The following is a 21,927-nucleotide window of genomic DNA, read 5'->3' on the forward strand; positions in this document are numbered from 1 at the left end:
TGCAGGAACATAGGTAGTGTCTGTATTATGTGGGCCACACCACAAATGTCTCTTCAGCATTCTGGCAGAAGGAGGAATGTTGGATATTTACTAAGGGAAATAGAGGGTTTCCCATGGGAACACTGTCCACTTGATCAAAGTAGTTGGTGTTACATAAGAAATAGGATGAGGTATGCACATGTTTAAACAGCACCACAATTTCTTTCTCAAACTTGCTGCTAATAATCTCTAATGAGGGCTGCAGGGGCACTTTTGTAAGTAATGATATAACATTTGAGCTAACTAAAAGATCTGAAAGTTCTAGTTTAAGCATCTTCAGGTATTCTATGAAATCCTCTGAATTCTAAATATGATGGTCATAGTCATCCACATGATAAATTTCAAAGCTGTCACGTGGAAATTGCCAGTTGCATCTTGCAGCAGTGATGGTGGAAATCACCACCACCTGAAGATGCCAAAACGTTGTGTCACTGAAATATTGAGGGAGGGACTTGCATAATGTTATCTGGTGGGGAACCCAAAGCGTTTTTGCAACAGATCTATCAGGGAAGCCTGAAAATTCACATATACTCCAAGCAGTAAGTACCTGTTGTAAAATGGTCACATTAGTGAGCTTGGCAATTAATTAACAGTTTATCAATAAATTTGTCTTCATTTTGCAAGAAATTATGCTGTGTTCCGCTACTCCCTCTTCAACAAAACTAATGTCTGTTTCTGCTCCACCTCTTCAGCCCAAGATCCTATGTATACTCTTGAGCATTTGTGTAAGATACCTGTTTATTTATAAAAATAAAAGTAACTTCTATCATGACTTTCCCATTCTTGTCCAGTGGGTTTGTTATCCTGCTGTTGCCTACTGCAGACTACAAGATTACTGTTGAAGATTTCTGCAAAGTTTTTCTTCCTTTTTAGTGTACCAACATTTCACTGTGTGGTAATTGCCTGGTACTGTTTAACGGGTGTTTTAACTGTTGTTTCAGAGATGCAATACGAAGCAAATGCAGTGAGGATGACTTGCTTGCCATGATTGGGGCAGCAGTGAGAAGAAAGAAGAAACAACACGCAGGCAAGATACATTATAGCAAATGTAACTCTATAGATAGAAAGAAAATTTCTGCTTAACAAGTCATAGCAAACATAAGAGCAAAATAGAACGAAAAACAACAGTGATAGAACCTGTGTTTTTGTGTAAAATTGGATTTAATTTTTTATTTAGTATTCAGTCTGATTAATGCCCATTGGTCAACAATACATTTCAGCCCTAGAATTTGGTTCTGCAAGGTCCACCAGATAACCATATATGGCTGTTGTAACTCAGAAGTTTTCCAGCAACAAATCTTTTTTTTTTTTTCTTTCTTTCTTTTTTTTTCTTTTTTTAAAAAAAAGCTAAAATGCAGAAAACATCATAAAGGAAACACTCACAGAAAAGCATCAGTGTCCTTGAAACAATGGAAACTCCAGTAGGAATATCAACAATGTTGGAAAAGACAGATTACTACTTACTGGTGAAGGCTGTGGCTGAAAGCTTTATGTAAGTGTCTTTTAATTCTGCCCATCTGCAGCCTAAGGTATCTTCTTTATGGTAAGTAAGAGTCTGTCTTTTCCTTCATTATTCATTAGTGTTCTTTGTTTTTATTGCTGTTTAGCAAGCATCATGTGGTATATAAGGGATGCGAATAGCGTCAGATGTTGAATCATCACTCTGGAGGATATGAAGGTGCTGCATATTGGTGTGAGACAGCATTATCTGATGAGAGTTTGAAAGAAACCTCATTGTGGATGTCCATTTGGTCGCCTGGTTAAACCTTGCATCTGTACTTTTGGAGTATTTGGATCTGATAGTGGCCTGATGTTGGAAAGTAAGGGCATACTCATAATCAATGTTCCAGTTGATTACATCAGACCACTACAAGGGAGCATCACTGTGTAGTGTACTGAGTACATTGTAACCTGTTCACGTCTGTGACTGCCATCTGAGAACAAGTACAGTAAACTCTCGTGCAGCTACACTTTTGGCTAGCTAGATTGACACTTGACAAGTTTCAATTTGCATGCACCTGGAGCCAAGCATTTGTTGGTGTTTTTTGGCAATCTAGTGCTAATCAGTGCACTGGTGCGTGTCAAAAGTCCAAGTATCGTCAATTCGTGCGTGTGTTGGTTGAAGCTCTAGTGTGTTTCTTATTCGTATTGCATGGTTTCATGCCACTGCCATCTATTGGAGCTCCTTGTAAGTACAGTACATACAGTATTGTTCTATGCAGCGCAACTTAGTCCTGTCAAAACTGACAATTAGAGTGCGCTGCCTAACACTTTCCACTTGTTGTCAGTACATCAAAGCTGGTGAGCCACCCACAAAAGTTGCTGCAGAGTAGGAGTACAATTACTGATCGGAAGAAAAATCGATCAGGAATTGAAAAATTTTGTTCCATCCAAGCATTGGGCAACGCAGTGAAATCTTGAAAAACAATGAGAAAATGTGCACATCCTCAGTTAGAAGAGGCATTATTTTTGTGGCACGAATAAATAAGAGCCAAAGGTGTGTCAGTTTCAAGTCCTCTACTTTGTCAAAATGAGCTGATGAGCTGATTGAAGGAAAGAAGCAAGAATTCCTCGGAAGTAATGGCCGGCAGGATCGTTTCAAGAAGCGGCATGGCATTCATGAAATTGCCATCAGTGCCAAATCATTATCTGGGGATTAAGCTGCTACGCTGATTTTAAGAAGAAACTGCACACAATCATTGACAAAGGAGGTTATACTGGCAATCAACTTTACAAATGTGATGAAACTAGGTTGAATTACAAAATGCTGCCAACGAAAACACTTGCCTCTAAATAAAAGGAAAGGGTTCTGGATACAAAAAAATCAAAGAAAGATTTACTGTCCTCGCTTGCAGTAATGCCACTGGCAATCATAAACTGTGTCTTTAACTGGCAAATCCAAAACACCAAGAGCATTTAGACACCAACCAACCAGTTTGCCACTCAGGTACACGAATCAGTCTTAAGGCATGTATGAACAGTGCCATCTTCAGAGAGTGGTTCCAGGCAGAGTTTGTTCCAGCTGTAGTAAATTACATGGAAGGAAATGGACTTCCTCGAAAAGCGCTACTTCTTGTGGACAATGCTCCTTATCACCCAGGTGATCTGCAAGATGGGGATATCAAAGTTGTATTTCTCCCACAAAATGTCACATCTCTATGTCAACCGATGGACCAAGGTATTCTTGAGGCGATGGAAAAACATTACAGACGCAAGATGCTAGGTGATTGATGCTGCAGATGATTTTGTGGAAGCTCTTAAAAAATCGATGTTTTAAGTGTCATTCATTGATTGCTGAAGCTTGGAGTCTAATTCCTCCACTTCCTCTTGTTAGGTCTTGGAAAAAACTCTTAGATCGTAAGGCAACCTAAGTGGTGGGAAGGAGGAGGCAACACCGAAACTCAAGCTGACATAATTTTGGTGAATTTACTGGAGAAGCTGGTTGTAAAGACACACACTTCGAAGACATTGAAGAGTGGATGGAAAATGGCATTTTTTCATGTGCCTGAGGATGAAATCGTCCAAATTGTGACCGATCATAAAGTGTCAGAAGTCTATGTTTCTGATGATGAATCAGAGAAAAATATTCCTCACATATTCTGTTACGAAGTGATCCAAACTGCCCTGGAGTACATCGGCCAACAGGAGGAGACGATTTATCCTGAAATAGTTTGATTTCAACGTTGGAGATGTATTGTTGCAGCAATAGTTTCTCAAGCAAAAAAACAAAAAAAAAAGACATTTGTGACTTCGTTACCAGAAAATAAACTCTAATGTCCATGTCCATAACTTAAAAAGTTTTTTTTTTTTTTAATTTTCTTGAAAGTTCCTCTAGACAGACTTTTCGTTCCTTTGAGTAATCTCTAGATTTGTTTCATAATTTTGTTCAGTAGTTTATTTTTTATTCAAAAGAGTAGGTAATAAAATTAAAACTCCTGTTTTTTCCTGCTGCCAAATAAGGGAGATTTTTTCTGTAAGAATGCAAAATAAACGAGCTTTGTTATACAGCATTTAAAAACTTTGAGTTTTCAATCATAGTTTGGTGCCTTTTTAACATGTCAACACAATTTTTCCAGTAAAAAAGTGCAGGGTTATTTGCAACCATATCAGTAACGTTTTACATACCCTACGCACGTTTTACGATTGTATTTCGCAATATTGATGCAATTTGGAGTGTTCACATGTGAAAACAGGGGCACTTTGATTTATCTTAAATTTTCGTTATCGGAACCGGCCACCATCCCAATCATTTCGGATAAACAGGAGTTCACTGTAATAGACTCCTTGCAACAAGCTGTGTCATACAGCTAGGAGCAGCCAGACTGTGGAATTGCCGTCCTGCGCATAGGCTGCCATTAACACCCAAGCAAATGACTGCATGTGAAGTGGTGCCATGATCGAGAAGTACGGACTGCTAATGAATGGCGTCACATTATGTTCACTAATGAGTCCCGGTCCTGCACTGCTCCAAATGACTATCGTGGAGAAGTTTGACAGTGACCCGGGGAGATGGGGAGAGGTCCCATTCTTCCACATTTGGGGGGGGGGGGGGGGGTCACAAAGCAGTCCCATGGTGTGGGGAGCCATTGGGTATGACTTCAGGTCACGGCTTGTAATGGCCGAGGGAACTCTGATGGTACAGCAGTGTGTAATAGTATTGTGGTGCTATTTTTCAACAGGCCAGTGCTTGTCCACATGTAGTATGTGTCTCTTTAAATTGTCTGCGTGATGTTGATATACTCCTGTGGCCAGCAAAATCCCCATATCTGTCCCCAATAGAACATTATGGGACCAACATGGACGTCAACTCCATCCCACTGCCTGTATCCATGATTGCAATGTCCAGTTACAACAGTTGTGGATCACCTTTCTCAGGAGGGTATGCAGCAGCTTTACGACACCCTCCCGCACTGTCCAGGCGAGACAGGGTGCATTGCTGTATTGATAAGTGGGCTCAAACTGATAAGTTCTGTATAAATTTGACTCTGTTTTGTTATCACTGAAATAACATCACATACGCTCTAAATTCGGTATGTTTCAATTTGTTTTCTCCCCACCTTCTGAGTGTCTCACTTTTTTTCAAGCAGTGTAATTTAAGACAGACATAAGAATATGAAAATGGGATGGCATATCACATTGCTATTCAACTATGCCCCTAAGAAAATTGTAAGATAATGGAGAAGAGCAGGTGCACTATTACACTGACTAGAACGTAAACTTAATGATAGAATTATATTGTGTAACCTGTACCGATGACATAATACTAATTGACAAAAACATCACTGATGTGCTAAAGCAATTTGAAATATTAAGGGAGCAAGCTAGGAAAATTGGACTACTAATTTCACCTGGAGAAAAAATTCTTGGCTGATACCAAAATGGCACTGGGTGAACTTATATAGGCAATGACATAGTATTCGGTGTTAAAGAGTTTAAATAGTTAGGTGAAAAAGACCACTGAACATCATAATGAAAAGAAGGCCATAGAATCCAGACTTCAGAAAATACAAACTGTCTCTCAGTTAACTAAAAGTATTTTTCCTGGAACTCTAAAATCTAACATTGTACAACAGTGATCAAATTAGAATTTCTTTATGCATGAGAGAGACTCTTTGTCCAACACAAGACATGAAAACAGCAAACTGAATTAGAAGAATGTAAAATTGTAGTAAAAATCTTAGGTCCAAGAATAAAAGATGGAATACATACACAGAACCCAGTGTGAAATCTCCAGGCAAATTCCTAAAAACTCTTGTTACAATGTGTCTCCAAAGAATCCAACTTGTGGGACGTACAGAAAGAATGTATCCAAACCGGCAGCTCATTGGATTCCCACATACTTGAAAAATAAGATCCAACTGATGAAAACAAACAGGAAGAGACCTTAAGGAATTGGAATCACCACATTTACAGTATTCTGATGTAGTGATGAGTCACACAGAGTGCAGTTTCACAGTAGCTTGATCGATGCTTGTACTTGTGTATGTACACTCCTGGAAATGGAAAAAAGAACACATTGACACCGGTGTGTCAGACCCACCATACTTGCTCCGGACACTGCGAGAGGGCTGTACAAGCAATGATCACATGCACGGCACAGCGGACACACCAGGAACCGCGGTGTTGGCCGTCGAATGGCGCTAGCTGTGCAGCATTTGTGCACCGCCGCCGTCAGTGTCAGCCAGTTTGCCGTGGCATACGCAGCTCCATCGCAGTCTTTAACACTGGTAGCATGCAGCAACAGCGTGGACGTGAACCGATTGTGCAGTTGACGGACTTTGAGCGAGGGCGTATAGTGGGCATGCGGGAGGCCAGGTGGACGTACCGCCGAATTGCTCAACACGTGGGGCGTGAGGTCTCCACAGTACATCGATGTTGTCGCCAGTGGTCCACGGAAGGTGCACGTGCCCGTCGACCTGGGACCGGACCGCAGCGACGCACGGATGCACGCCAAGACCGTAGGATCCTACGCAGTGCCGTAGGGGACCGCACCGCCACTTCCCAGCAAATTAGGGACACTGTTGCTCCTGGGGTATCGGCAAGGACCATTCGCAACCGTCTCAATGAAGCTGGACTACGGTCCCGCACACCGTTAGGCCGTCTTCCGCTCACGCCCCAACATCGTGCAGCCCGCCTCCAGTGGTGTCGCAACAGGCGTGAATGGAGGGACGAATGGAGACGTGTCGTCTTCAGCGATGAGAGTCGCTTCTGCCTTGGTGCCAATGATGGTCGTATGCGTGTTTGGCGCCGTGCAGGTGAGCGCCACAATCAGGACTGCATACGACCGAGGCACACAGGGCCAACACCCGGCATCATGGTGTGGGGAGCGATCTCCTACACTGGCCGTACACCACTGGTGATCGTCGAGGGGACACTGAATAGTGCACGGTACATCCAAACCGTCATCGAACCCATCGTTCTACCATTCCTAGACCGGCAAGGGAACTTGCTGTTCCAACAGGACAATGCACGTCCGCATGCATCCCGTGCCACCCAACGTGCTATAGAAGGTGTAAGTCAACTACCCTGGCCAGCAAGATCTCCGGATCTGTCCCCCATTGAGCATGTTTGGGACTGGATGAAGCGTCGTCTCACGCGGTCTGCACGTCCAGCACGAACGCTGGTCCAACTGAGGCTCCAGGTGGAAATGGCATGGCAAGCCGTTCCACAGGACTACATCCAGCATCTCTACGATCGTCTCCATGGGAGAATAGCAGCCTGCATTGCTGCGAAAGGTGGATATACACTGTACTAGTGCCGACATTGTGCATGCTCTGTTGCCCGTGTCTATGTGCCTGTGGTTCTGTCAGTGTGATCATGTGATGTATCTGACCCCAGGAATGTGTCAATAAAGTTTCCCCTTCCAGGAGTGTAGTATATGCAAGTGTGTACAGCGTCTCTTCTGGTGTACTCACGATATGCTAATTTAGTGGCCGAGCAGTAAACCGGATCCCTACTCGGTTCCAGTGTGCTGTGCTAATTATTCTTCTTCACTTGACATTTATGCTTGGAGCTGCAAGAGAGGCCATTTTCCAGATAGTGCCACAAAAACAACAAATTCTCAGATATCAGTTTAACTTACACTCCTCAACATCATAGACAACATTTCACATTAATATGTTGCAGAACACTAGATTAGTGTTAAAATTGCCAGAGTAAACATTGTTCTCCATGTGACAGATTGTCACCCGACGTCCAAAATCGATAAATTTTATATCTCTGCACAGAGAAGCAGCTGGTTGCTCATTGTCATCTGTGGTGCTAATCAATGGGTCGAGCTCGTTGCTGGCACAGCGCCACCTCAGAGTAAGTGGCCCCTCATCCCAGCAGGTGGCGATGTTTTAACACCCATATAGCTCCCCAGACTTACCGCGTCTGTGGATAACTCCATCTCTGCACAGAACTTCACACATTTCCCACACAGTGGGCCCTCGTGTCTTTTACACACAATAAATCTTCAAACTTATTTCATTGTCTAAGTTAAATTTCGAGTGTGACATGCTATTTCGTAAAAAATAGCAAACGGTAGACATGGATGTTATTGTGACTCTTTCCTAAGGCAACATTTGATTATTACACTTGTAGAAGTGCACTGCAACATAAAACAGTAGACCGTAAGTTCAAACAATGGAAACTCCAGGTTGGAATATCAGCAGTGTAGGAAAAGATAGAGTGCTAATTACCATAAAGATGGCACATTAAAATGCAGACACGCACAGTTAAGACACTTACACATAAGCTTTTGGCCACAACCTTCATCAGAAAAAGAAATAGAAATACACACCATTCATTCACACAAGCAAGCACACCTCACACACACATGACCGCCAACTCCGACAGCTCAGACCAGAATGCTAGTCTGTAAGTTTGCTACACAATAAAATAATTATTCTGAGCTACAAGAAAAATGGATTCAAAGAACTAAACTGCTTGAAGAGAAAAAAGGGAAGGTCCCTGAAGCAACATAGTTTCACGAGTGTGCATACCAGTGGTAAATTATGAGAGTCGCAACTCTCTGAAATGGATACAAAGGCCACCAGATTGCATTAGCTTTGTTTGTGTCTCGGATTGTTACCGTGAATGGTAGGAGCTATAAGAGATGTGAAGAGTGTAAGATGTTGAGTGATCCCTGTGAAGGGCACAGATGCCCTGTACTTCTGTGAGTCAGCATTATCAGCACGTAACAAAATTTGAAGGGGCCTAATTGTGTGTCTCCATTTGCCAGGCTGATTGAATTATGCAATATTCAGATTTGTGAGACATTCAGGTGTGGTAGTGGCCCCATGTTGGACTGCTTGGGAACGTAAGGACGGCGTGCTTGTCAGCAAGCTTCCGGTTGACCGTGTCTGACGAGCTCATGGGAGAATTGCTGTAATGTACGCCGAGCACATTGTAACCCTTTCACGCCTGCACCTGTCATGTGATCAGCAGTGAGTCACATTCTGCAAGACCCACGATGACAGTTGTCAGTGAGTATGACAACGACCTAGGGAGAGGGCGTGTGGGGCAGCATCGGATATGACTTCAGGTCACTCTGACAGCACAGCAGTATGTCATGGACATCCTACATCCTCATTTGCTACCTCCATGTCCAACGGAGTTACAAGAGACAGAGCAGTGAAAACATATCCAGTTGTTGACTCACAAAACGGTTTTGAGGTGTGACGCATGTAGTCTTAAGTGAATCATTCATACAAAAAGAAAAGAAGAAGAAGCTAAAGGCAGAATGTGAAAAAAATGGAGAATGGAATAGATATTTGAAGACTTCACACTTGAAACTCCCAGTTTTCCTATTGTGAAAGTGCCTTTGTGACCATATGCATTTCACTGACGATAAACTTTTTTTTTCCCCCTGGGTCTTGGCTCCATATTTTTTCATCCAGTTGAGTCAGAATACTGCATAGTATTTGTGAGGTATTGTTTCAGTCTTGCAAGCTAATCTAAAATACAAATCCCTTTTGCATCCTAGAAAACAATGAGCACTCTTTCTCTCCGATGAAGTCACCTTGGCTATTTTTGTGCAACTGCTGTTTCAATTCAGTCATCTCTCATCCACGGGAACAGATTGGTGCATAGAATCGGTTGTGTGTCAGATTGTCCCAAATTGTTTTTCACATTAGGTTGTAGTCAGGCTTCAACAGACATGCCACTCACTTTCTGGTACGGCCACGGCATCAACTGTTTTGCACATCTTTTTAATTACTGATCTTGCAATATCACACTGTGTTCTTTCTCAGCATTTTCATATTTGATTGTAATTCTAGGAAGTTGTTCATGAGTCATCTTACAGAGACATATGCCACATATGAATTCAGCCACCCATTCCTTAACTGTTGACTATGAAGGAACTCCCCCCATGAACCATGGACCTTACCGTTGGTGGGGAGGCTTGCGTGCCTCAGCGATACAGATGGCCGTACTGTAGGTGCAACCACAACAGAGGGGTATCTGTTGAGAGGCCAGACAAACATGTGGTTCCTGAAGAGGGGCAGCAGCCTTTTCAGTAGTTGCAGGGGCAACAGTCTGGATGATTGACTGATCTGGCCTTGTATCATTAACCAAAACGCCTTGCTGTGCTGGTACTGCGAACGGCTGAAAGCAAGGGGAAACTACAGCCGTAATTTTTCCCGAGGACATGCAGCTCTACAACTTGACTAGAAGAAGAGATCGGTTGGTAGGACATGTTTTGAGGCATCAAGGGATCACAAATTTAGCATTGGAGGGCAGCGTGGAGGGTACAAATCGTAGAGGGAGACCAAGAGATGAATACACTAAGCAGATTCAGAAGTATGTAGGTTGCAGTAGGTACTGGGAGATGAAGAAGCTTGCACAGGATAGAGTAGCATGGAGAGCTGTATCAAACCAGTCTCAGGACTGAAGACCACAACAACAACAACATGAAGGAACTGACTCCTAATAAGTAAGATGATGCCTGTAGATAAGTACAACAAAACAGTAATCTCAAAAAAGGACAGGATAGACAGTACATTCTGTAGGACATATTAAAAATGATTGGTAAAAGAGACTTGGTGTATTAAATGCAGCTTTTGATTACATGATAATTGAATTGGATAGATAATCAATCTACTTGCTAAGTGGTGGCAGAACACACACATAAAAGAAGATTATAATTAAGCAAGCTTTCAGAGCCAGTAGCTCATTCTTCAGGCAGAAGGGTTGAAGTGGAAGGAAGAGGGGTGAAGGATAGGTATAGGAAAAAGGGTAGATTTTGAGAAAGTTACCCAGAACTGCAGATCAAGGGTGACTTTCCAGATGGGATGAGAAGGAAAGACTGATTCCACATCTACATACATACTCCACTAGCCACCATATGGTGCATGGCAGAAGGTACCCTGTCTCACTACAATAGTCTGAATAAAATTACTTGATAGTTGACATCAATCACTTGCTGCAACAATGTTGCCACATTGGCTACCAGCTACCGTTTGGTTACAGGTGACAACAAACAAGCGGCTCACTTCACAAATTATGTTAAATGTTTAACACAGAGCAATTTTTCTAGTGGCTGGTGCAAGGTATGTCAGAAATGTTGGATACTCTGTCGACTATTGATTTAAAGTGACCAGTGACTGAACTGGGGAAGACGACCCGTTTTGTATCCCTGACTGTAAACTTGTGTCCTAACCCAGCCGAGAAAATTGTGGTCAACAGTCTGCAGCAGTACTAATATCATGATCGCTTTGTTCATGGCGATTAAAGCTAACCCTTAAGGGTAAACTCAAGACAACAAAAACTCAATTTCAGGGCTGAAAGCAAATTGAAATTTCTCCGTGTCATTTGTTACCTGTAACTATCCTTACACTCGTTGCACATGCTGCCATGTTAGAAACCAGCGAACAGTCCATGTGGGCACTTGGTTGTGGATTATAGATGACTGAGACAGATTCCAAATGAAGAAATAATGACAGGAAGAAAAATAAGACCAAATAGAACAGTCAAAACAATGATGAAAAATGATGCAGCAAATTATTAAAAATAAAAAAAAAAAAAAATTTAAAGCAATTAATTGAATGAAAATAATAATCACACTCTTTTGGTTAGATTTAGAAATAAAAATTTTGCTGCATTGATGAGATTCAAACCTACGACATGCTACACATTAGATTAATCTGCCAACCATTGTGCTATGCCACAGCACTGCATGAAGTATTTATATATGTGAATGTAGTGACCCAGTTGCAACTATGAATTGCAACCTTAAAAATTTCAGTTTCACGCAGTGTAGTGAAAAGCTTATCTAATGTAAGATGATCTCTGTGAATATGATAACTATATGTATGATACTGAATTACACCTTGTGCTGAGTTATTTGGTAGTGTTTGGTTAGTGCTATGAATGAAATGTGTGTCTTTCATTAGCATTGTTAATGTGTGTTGTTTTTGGTGTAGTTATCGCGTGTCATGAAATACATAATAAAAGTGTCGGGCTCATAATTCGGGATACAAATACATCAAGAAAGAATGCTGAACCAGGAATTGGAAGTGACTGGCCAATTTTGGTGGAGTTTGGCAACAGCAGACAGTTCAAGTGTGACGCTGACTACTCTTATTGGCGTTTGAAGTGCCAACTATCAAGTAATTTTAATTCGACTGTAGTCAGTTCCTTTCCCGTTCCATCTGCCAATCAAGTGAGGAAAAAGTGAATGTCTATATGCCTCTCTATGAGTCCTAATTTGTCGTCTATTATCTTCGTGGTCCTTATGCATAATGTATGTTGGTGCAAGCAGAATTGTTCTGCAGTCAGCACAGTGTTCCTCAAAATCCCTCCAGGGATTCCCATTTGAGTTCCAGAAACATCTCCATAATACTTGTATGTTGTTGTTTCAACCTACTGTTAACAAATCTAGTATCCTGCCTCTGAATTACCTCAATGTCTGCTTTAATTCGACCCCTTGTGGATCCCAGACACTCAAACTGAACTCAAGAAGAGATCACACTAGCATCCTATATGTGATGTCCATCACAGCTGAGCCACACTGTATTAAAATCCACGCAACAAACGAAAGATGATTATTCACCTTCCCTACCATGACCCTCACAAGTTTGTTCCATTTCATATCACATCGCAATGTTATGTCCAGATATTGAAACAATGTGACTTCTTCATTCGTGACACTACTAATGCTGGATTCTGGCATTATGGATTTGTTTTTCCAACTCATCTGCAGTAACTTATATTTTTCTACATTTAGGGTTAGCTGTCATTTATCACACCAACTGGGAACTTTGTCCAAGTCATCTTTTATCCTCCTAAATCACTCAACGATGACACCTTCCATACACCACAACATCATCAGCAAACAACCACAGATTACTGTCCACTTTGTCCATCAGATCAGTTATGCACATAGAAAATATGAGTAATAGCGTTCCTATCACACATCCCTGGAACGATCCTAATGATACCCTAGTCACTGATGGACACTCACCGTCGGGAAAATGTAGTGGGTTCTATTACTTCAGAAGTCTTTGAGCCACTCACATGTCTGGGAACCTATTCCATTTGCTTGTACCTTTGTTATAAGTCTGCAGTGAGGCACTATGTCAAATGCTTCTCGGAAATCAAGAAATATGGAATCTGGGTTTGTGAATTTTGTGATGGCAAAGTTAGAGGAGCAATGCATCTGCATTAAATTTTGCGTGAAACTCAAGAAAACCTTTACAGTCTCTGTAAAGGTTTTCTTGAGTTTCACGCAAAATTTAATGCAGATGCATTGCTCCTCTAACTTTGCCATCACAATGATGCAGGGAGCCTATAGCGATGAGTGCTTAAGCCATACTCGGTGTTACATATTATTCACACGTTTTAAAAATGGCTTTACAAAAGTCAAAAATGATCCTTGTTCAGGACGCTCTTAGATGTCCCCTGATGATGCTTGTGTCAGGAACGTCAACGAAATTGTGTGTGCCGGTCGAAGATTCACTGTCCGAGAGATTGTAGAAGAATGTAACATTTCAATTGGATCATGTTATGAAATGACACAGCATCTTGGAATGCATTGTGTTGCCGCCAAGTTCATTCCACGGCTCATGAGTCAAGACCAAAAAAACTTTTTGGATCTCACAAATGAGAATGAGAATGAGATGTTCCTTGCGAGAATAGTATGACCCCTGCAGACTTCTTTTTATTTCCAAAGTTGAAAAGGATGAAGTTTCCAATGGTAGATGAGATAGAAGAAAATTCGCAGACGGCACTTTATGTGACCCAGCAAGAGGTGTGTCAAGACTGCTCCTGGAAGTGGAAATGATATTGGGAGCAGTGTATCAATTCTGGAGGAGAGTATTTCGAAGGAGACAATCCATAGTAACTAAAAGAGAAGCATAGAAAATTTTGTGGACAAAGTTCTGGAATTTTTTGAACAGACGTCGTATGACAAAAGGGCATGCTGAGTTGCCCATGAGCGATGCTTTGTACTGATTTGTGGACATAAACTTATTGGTCTCTATGAAACTGATTAGATTCAAACCCAGAATATGTTCAAGAATTCTGCAGCAAACTGATGTTACAGGTATTGGTCTGTAATTTCACAGGTCTGTTCTTTCGCCCTTCGTATATACAGGAGACGCCTCTGTATTTTGTCCCCAGTTGCTTAGGTCTTTCTGCTGGGTGAGAGATTCACAATAAATACAAGCTAAGTAAGGGTCCAGTGCCATATAGCACTCTTCGTAAAACCAAATTGAGATTCCATCTGCAACTGGCGACTTATTTGTTTTTAATTATTTCAGGTGTCAGGGATGCTTACGAGGGTGGTTTGAAAAGTTCTTGAAACAGAATAGAAAAAAAGTACTTAGTCACTGAAACTTTGTTGTTTTTCAATGTGCCCTGCTTGTAGATTAATTCACTTGGTCCAACAGTGTTCCAATACCTTGATCCCATCTCGACAATGATTTTCCTCCAGGCCTGCAAAATAGTTGTCAACTCAGGCTATCAATTCTTCATTCAAGTGAATCTTCATCCACAAAGAAAAATTTTCAGTTTAGGGAAGAGGCACGTGTGGCAACAATTCATACCTTAGTTTGTGTAATTTTACCATGGTGATGGCACATGCGTGCGAGCGTGCATTGGCTTGATGCTAGATGACGTTCTTCCTTATTAAACCTGGCCTTTTTTGCATATCTTTTGTTGCAATTTGTCCAGAAGGTTAGCATAGTACTCTCCAGTAATTGTTTGCCCAGTGGGGAGATAATGTACAAACAGAATCCCCTTCTCATCCCAGAACACTGATGCCATGATCTTCCCCGCTGAAGGAATTTGGTGGTGCATCCCAGAACACTGACGCCATGTCCTTCCCCGCTGAAGGAGTTTGGCGGAGGAGATTCAGCATGTTTCCACTGCTTTGATTGTTGCTTTGTCTCTGGGGTATAGTAGTAAACCAAAGTTTCCTCGTGGTCACAAACCAGCACAAAAGATCTTGTTTGTTTCTCCTAAAACAGGCCAAACATTGTTGTGATACGTCCATTCTTATGCGTTTATGACCCAGCGTAAAGAGTCGCGGCACCCATCTTGTGAGTACCTTTCAGATGACATCTGGCAAGCGAGAGCAATTTAATGCACTCTAAATTGGTGATCCTCCTTGATCATTATGCGCACTTTTGCAATGATTTCTAGAGTAGTGACACATCTTGGCTGACCTATTCATGGATGATCATCATCTAAGCTCTCCTGACCAAATTTAAATTGATTTATCCACTTGGCAACAGTTGAAGACAAAGGAGCAGAGTCCCCTGGTGTATTCTGGAAATCGGCATGAATGTCGTTCGCTTTCATACCTTTCTTTATGAAGTACTTAATCACTGCTTGAATCTCGACCCGACCCCCCCCCCCCCCCCCATCTTTGCAGATCACTACACAGGAACAACAACAGAGCCGTGTCACTGCCACAGCTCTCTTCCAAGAGCACTGACATGGTACGTGTTTACAGGTAACAGTCCAACGAATATCATGTGAACAACTTGTGCTAGCGCTGGCCTCTTGTGGTGATTGTTGTTAGGTGTCTTTGTGCTATTGTCAAATGACGGTATGTTTATATGATTCTCTTGCATGAATGATTTCTTAAATGCAAAATTTAAAACATTTATCTCCTACTGCCACACCAGACTGGTCAAGTGACTTGATGGAAACCTTTGACTCACTTAGTAATTTTACATAGGACAATAATTTCCCCTGCTGCTCAGCCAGATCTTTTGCTGAGGTATGACAGTGGTAGTAACCTTTCCTTGTTGCCATTTGGCATTCTCTTTTGAACCAAGAGTGCAGTAGCTTTTCCTTCCTCAGTATTTTCCGAATTTCATTGTTAAACCACAGTGGCTCTTTTGTATCCTTAATTCGTTTACTAGGTACAGACTTGTTGAGAGTGCAATTCACGATCTGTTTAAGCTTTGACCATAATCTCTCTACGTCCATCTTAATGGAAATAAGTGATGTCAGTTCTGTCTAAGTGAGATGCTAACATCTGCTTATCTGCTCTTTCTGGCATGAACATTTTCCTAGCCTTCTTGACTGATTTATTAATTTTTGTAACCTTAGTTGTTATGATGTTATCATGATTATTAATCCCCATCTCTATGCTGAAGTCATTGATGATATCTGGCCTGTTTGTAATTACAAGGTCTAAGATATTTCCATTGCATGTGGCGTGCCAAACTAGGTGCTCAAGACAATTTTCGAAAACCACATTCAAAAGTGCTTCACAAGATTGACTGCACCCCCTGCAATGAAGCCATAGGCTACCATCTATACTCAGTAGGCTAAATTCACCTGCAACTAGTATTGCATGATCTAAGTATTTACGTGCTACTGTCTGTAGACTTTCTTTGAATGGCTCCAAAACTGTCATAGCAGAACCGGGTGGCTGATTAAAACATCCATTAATTAACGTGATTTCACATCGACTTGTTATACTTCACTGTCACAATCAGCTTTGACCTCAATAGAGACAATGGACACTCCCTCTCCTACAGTGTCTAACCTGCCTTTCCGATATATATTCCATTAATCACTAAATATGTCAGAGCTTTCTACTCTGGGTTTCAGCCAGCTCTCAGTCGCTGAGAATAATTTGAGTGCGAGACTTTCCTGGATGGCAGTAAATTCGGAAACTGTGTTACAAGTACTTTGACAACTGATAAAATTTTGACAATCTACACTGGAGTGAATTCAAAAGATAAACCTCAACCAACATTGAATGTATCTTGGTGATAAAGAGCCCAAATAAATAAATTGATGATTTTATTCCATTTCATCTGATTGAATGAAACACACACAGCATAACTACTCAGAAAACAACTATAGTGCTGATTACATTTACTATCATACATGTAGCACTCTGAGAACATTTCACCTTGTCATAGTAGTCCTGTGTTTTGGAACTAGGCAGTGCTTCATTTCACAAACCGAAAGGAATGGCTTCTGTAAAAAAAAAAGAAGAAGAGGAAATAGTGGTTGCTGGTGTTTTTAACACTATCATTCAATTTAGTTCCTATCGTGAACTTTGCAGCTAGGATATGTAAATGCTCTGAGACTGCTATTGATAATATCTTTATGAACAAATCTAGGGGAAAAAAGTCATATCACAAAACCAATAGTAAATGGACTATCTGATCACGACGTGCAGCATCTTGTGTTAAATGTTGAAACTTGTCAGGATAAAAAAATATTAAATCTGAGTACAGGAGGATAATTGAGGAATTCAGGAAATTGCTCAAAGACATGAACTGGAGAGATGTTTACATGACTCAAATGGAAAATAGAAAGCATTTATTAATAAAGTTACCTCCTCTTTTGAAAATTGTTTTCCCCTAAAGGTAACTCAAATCACACAGAAGTCAAAAGATAAACCATGGATTACACAAGGAATAAAGATATCATGTGGGGCAAAAAGGAGACTGTATCTACTATCTAGGAACATTTCTGATATTAGCATTGTAATGCATTACAAAGAATACTGCAAAATGTTGAATCAAGTAATCCAGAAATCGAAGTAGCTTTATTAAGAGAAAAAGATAATTGTATCGGGCAACAAAATAAGAACTGTATGGGATATAGTGAAGACAGAGAGAAGTGGGGCCAAAAAGGAAGTGGCACAGATAGCTCTAAAAGTAAATGAGACTTTGGTAACAAGTGCATGTAGTGTTGTAAATCTCTTGAGCAAGACTTAATTTTTGTTACTGACGGCTCGGGGTTATCAGGTTCGGTGAATGGTGCAATGGAGTATCTGGGACCAGTCTTTGAAGAACATCGTGTAGAACCTATTCGAGGAACTTTGAATTCCAACCATTGCTTCTCAGTATACTTACTCCTTAATGAAATTTGTTGCAAGTTATATATCTATATTTCCAACAAATAGCTCAATACATATTATCAATACTAGGAATAAGAACAATCTACATAAAGACCTAAAATCACTTATGTTGGTCCAAAAGGGGGTCCAATATTCAGGAACACACATTTTCAATAAATTACCAGCAACCATTAAAAACTTGGTTTCAGATAAAGCACAGTTTAAACAGAGTTTGAATGACTTTTTGATAGGCAATGCCTTCTACTCTATAGATGACTAACCTAACAGAGACTGTTAGGCCAGCTTAAGTAAAAATATGTTAGATTTAAGTTTTGACAGCACTTGGTTGCAACAGACAATATTAGGTATTTTGTGTATGATAAATTTATTAATAGTGCATAACAATGTTTCATTCTGACAGTGTATTAATTCTGTAAATATTAGCTTTTCCAGTTTACTGTACTGTATTCACCTATTTTGACAATCTCGTGACAAATGATCAGGGTAGTATTCATTATATTAAAATGTTTTGTGTTATACATTCTGACATGTTCCACACCATCTCATTTTTTCGGTGTATGTAACGAAAACTGAATCAAATCAAATCCAATCACCATCTCTCGTCATGTAATAACTTCACTTCTTCTTCTTCCCTTGTCGTCTCCTGTTTTTCCAGTACTCGTCCATCTCCTCCTCATGTTTTTCCCCCTTTATTCTATTCGTGTTGTTCTCAATCCCCTATTTCTTCTGCATCGAAAGCCTTTTATTTTTATTTATTTATTTTTTTTATCGAGGTGAGTCTTTACGGACTGCGTGGTAACAACCGACTTCACTCTAGTGTCCAGGTCTTGTTCTTGCTCCAGCTTTGACTTCCTGCCAGTATCTTCTGAGCCCCTCCAAGAAGTGCCTTTTTATGCCCTTCAGATAATGGTCCTCACTGTCTTTCGGATGTTGATGCCATGTTAAAACCTTGGTAGTTGGTCACCAATCTTCTAAATTTGTTCCTTTCAGGAATTTCTCTCTGAGATACCAATCTGGTTAAGATCTTTTTCACATTCTTTGAACCATCTCGGCCTCGTTTTCTTAGATAGGATGAAACTCCATATTCTTTTTGTTAGTCGATCACCGTCATTTTCATGAGATGACCATAAAATAACAATCATTTCTTCGTAATGGATGCTGTGATAGGTTCTGTCTTGCTGCACGAGTCCTCATTGCTCTCATTCGCCATTGTCCATCGACCCATCTATTACCTTAGGATTTTCCTTAATATCCTACACTCACGCTTTTCCAGCCGCTCAGCTTGACCTTGTCTATTCGTGGTCAAAGTTTTGGATGCTTATAAGCCCTCAGGTTTTACAACTGTATTATAATGTTGGAACTTGGCCCATATACTCATAGACTTTTTGTTATAAGTATTCTTTGTCAGTTGGTATGCTTGGTCTAACTTCCTCATCCCGACAGTTGCTTCTTCTTTTAATCCATTCTCCTGGTGGATGACTTCACCGAGATACCTGAAATTCTTAACTCATCCGATTTTTTCCCAGGTTGGTTATCATCCATTCAGGTCCGTCACAGATGTTCGTCATATATTTTGTCTTTTGAATAGAGATCTGGAGTCTAACTTTTTTCAGCAATTTCTGACAGCCTATTTATCTTGTTGACTGCTGACTCTATGTTGTTAGCAAAAATGGCCAGGTCAGCCGCAAAATCTAAGCAGTCAATGCACACCCCTTTGTTCTTAGGACCAAGTCTGAACCACTCTTCATTTGTTTCTTCTTGGGCTAATAACTTTCTCCACTCTCGAATGACCTTTTCCAAGACACAATTGAAAAGGAGAGGGATAGTCCATCTCCTCGTCTTATGTCTGTTCTGATTGTAAAGGGTTCAGATACCTCACCCATAAATTTAATTTTTGGCACTGTGTTAGCAAGAGTTTGTTTGATCAGCTTTCTTGATGTATTATCCACCTCAAACTTTTCCAAAATATTCATTAATGCCTGTCAGTCGATGGAGTCATATACTTTCTATAAATCAACAAACAAGACCACATAGTTATTTCTTCCAATTTTTTTTGTACCTGCTGATGTTCTTCAGGTTAAAGATCTGTTCTGCGCAAGAATCGCCCTTTCGGAAACCAGCTTGATAGTCCCCAGTCAGTTGGTTACAATGATCTTCTATTCTATTCTGTATCACTTTGGAGAGAATCTTATATGGAATAGATACTAATGAGGTACCCCTATAGTTATTGACATTCTATTTATCACCTTTTTTGTGTAGACGATGGATTAAAGCTGACTGCCATTCAGTTGGTATCGTCCTAGCTCTCCAGATCTCCTCAAAAAGTTGGACTAGTATATCTAGAGTTTCATTATTTGCCAGCTTCAGTAGTTCCACCACTATTGAATCCTCTCCAGCTGCCTTATTATTCTTAAAGTTGTTGATGATATCTTTGGTCTCCTCTTTACTAGATGGAGATGAGGGGTAGTTTGTGGATTGGGGCACATACAGGGAATCTTTCTTTCGGTTCATCACAATTAAGTAGGTTTTCAAAGTAACGAGACATTATCTTGCAGTTTTCTTTGTTGGTCAGGCCGAGTGTGGTGTGCGTACTGTAAGACCTTCAGTACACACACCATCAGATTATTTGACTTGTTGCTCTAACGAAGTAAGCGAGTGTCAGCAATATGTCTCGTGGTCTTATCATGGCGTGTTTATCTTCTGCCATTAGGTCAGACGATAGAAATGCCACTTGCACGCTTAGAGTAGCAGATTGACGGTGACCAACTTTAAACAGAACTTGATTAATTTTCACATACATTTATTAAAATAATAACAAATATAAAAATTACTTAACTTGATTCTGGATGCTATTTACAATTGACAATCTGAAGTTCCTTTGGTATTGGTACATTAATCTTATTCTCACATATATCTCGGATACTTGACAAAAGTGCCTATACATTTATCTTCATGGCTATGTACAGGAAAATGGTAATCTTATTAGGCGCAGACTGAATCTTGACTATGGACTGGTACAGACAATTGTAGAACTCGTACAGACTGGTACAGACTAATGCAGACTGGTACAGACTAATGCAGACTGGTACAGACTGGTGCAGACAAATGCAGACTGACTGATCGAAGGTCTTAACACTTGTTATAATACCTCGCACGTTCATGTATCACTGTGCGAGTGTGATGCGCGAGGAGAAAGTGTTCTATGTTTGCAGCAATCTCATTGGCTGCGTTACATATTAATACGTGGATTAGTGGAAGCAGAATTTGGTCCGTCTCTATGGCAGCGCCATCTCGTAGTGCGGAGATGGACGAGCGCTGCGCCTACGCTGTTGTGCTTAGCGGGGCGCACTCTAGTGGGAAATTTGTGTACGCGCTGAATACGCGGAACTATGTACACAACACTGAGCTTTCCATTTTCGTCTCTAAAACAAAAACTAGGGGCTTGGTATCCTTTCAAATTCGATTTGAACGTCTGATAGAAGTCTCTGACATTGTTTATCTGGAAACGCTGATCGATCTGTTCTAACTGCTGTTTCTCTGCAATTGCTTAGCCCTTCGTAGAGTTCTGGCTGCATATTTTCGAACTTCATGGAATACATCAAAATCATCAGGTCTCCTGGTAGAGTTCCACTTTTTCCATGCACTTGCTGTTTGGGCCACCACCTCACCACAAACCTCATTCCACCATGTATGATTCCTCTTTTTAGCTGTCAGGATTGTAGTATTAGCTGCTTGTTGGATCATGGAGGCAATGTCTGCCCATTTATGGGATTCAACTGTCACTTACTGGTGGCATTGTTCCAATATGTTTTGATTGATTTTGAGCTTCGCAATATCATATTTATGAATTTTATTTCCGGTTTTCACGGACTTATTGAGAGGGATGAAATTAATTTTGATCTTGGAGAGGTGATGATCCTTTTAAATTCAGTATTTTATCTGTAAAAAGGTTTCTTTCTATTATTTCTGATTGTTTGATGTTGTTTCTTTCTTATTTCTGTAATCCATGCTGTCATTGATTCCTTCTTCCAGAACTACTCATTCAGTAGAGGTCTCTAAAAAAAGAT

General features: G+C 40.7%; 1 pseudogene; it reads left to right on the top strand.

Moving 5' to 3' along the window:
* The window catches only part of LOC124776186, a 70,785-nt pseudogene that overhangs the window by 46,491 nt on the left and 2,367 nt on the right, over positions 1-21,927 (top strand).

This window comes from Schistocerca piceifrons, chromosome 2 (assembly GCF_021461385.2).
Source record: "Schistocerca piceifrons isolate TAMUIC-IGC-003096 chromosome 2, iqSchPice1.1, whole genome shotgun sequence".
Lineage (NCBI taxonomy): Eukaryota > Metazoa > Arthropoda > Insecta > Orthoptera > Acrididae > Schistocerca > Schistocerca piceifrons.